The sequence below is a fragment of the Myotis brandtii genome, unplaced genomic scaffold, assembly GCF_000412655.1.
Source record: "Myotis brandtii unplaced genomic scaffold, ASM41265v1 scaffold185, whole genome shotgun sequence".
Taxonomy (NCBI): domain Eukaryota; kingdom Metazoa; phylum Chordata; class Mammalia; order Chiroptera; family Vespertilionidae; genus Myotis; species Myotis brandtii.
In genome coordinates this window covers 5,589,031-5,590,180 of record NW_005356870.1, presented here as the reverse complement: position 1 = coordinate 5,590,180, position 1,150 = coordinate 5,589,031, and positions in this window count along the sequence as shown.

Sequence of the window (1,150 nt, the reverse complement as noted above, 5' to 3'; positions counted from 1 at the left end):
CCACGACATGACACATCCCCAGTAAACTTCAGAACTATAGATTCAAAGAAAATAAGAAAATCTAAGTTTTCTAGAAGAATCAGAACACAGATAATTAAAAAAAAACAAAAACAAAAAACAAGAATCCAAATGGTGTTGGACTTCCTAAATGGGGACACTGGACACAAGAAAACAAAGGAAGAATACCTTTAAAATTCTGAATGAAAGTGACATTTCACCAGAAATCAAGACCCAGCCAAACTATCAATCAAGTGTGAGGCTAAAGGCATGTTCTGTGTGGCCTCAGGCAAGTGTCATAAACAATAAAGTAACACCTGCCTTGCCCATCTCACAGGGTCCTTGTTAAGGTGAAATAAAGCAAAGCTTCTATTCACAATGCACTGACTCCCTTATACATCATAAATTCAAGGTCACTGTCTAATCATGATTCATTTCGGGACCACTTAAATTACCCAGGCCAGTGACTCGCACCGTAGATATCAATACATATCAATAGATATCAATAAATAGGTTTTGAATAAATAAATAAATAAATAAATAAGATTTGTAGAAAGACTTTCTAAAGTTTGAGTTGTGGGACATTTTATATCCTATCTAATGAAAGAGAAACATGGTAATTAGCCGTACCTCTGCTACCCTTCCCATTGGCTAATCAGGGCGATATGCAAATTAACTGCCAGCCAAGATGGCAGCCGGCAGCCAAGCAGCTTAAAGCTAACAGGAGGCTTGCTTGCTTCAGTGATATAGGACTCCAACGTTCCCCGCCTGCGCTGCCGGCCTCTGAGCTTGCAGTTTGAAACATTGTTACAAATATAGAAGCTAAACAAAACCCCAGTAACCTGCTTTCAACCAGCCGGGATCTCAGAGCTGGAGTTGAAACAGTGTTTCGATTATAGAACCCAAACAAACCAGATACCTGCTTTCAGCAGCCGAGGCCTCAGAGCTGGAGCCAAGCCTCAGAGCTAAAGCTGGCCCAGAATTTAAAAAAAAGGAAAAAAAGGACAGGTTGGGAGCTTCAGTCACCCGCCAGCCTGAAAACGGCCCTCAGCCCCTCACCCAGACTGGCCAGGCACCCCAGTGGGGACCCCCACCCTGAAGGGGGTGTGACCAGCTGCAAACAGCCATCAGCCCCTCACCCAGGCTGGCCAGG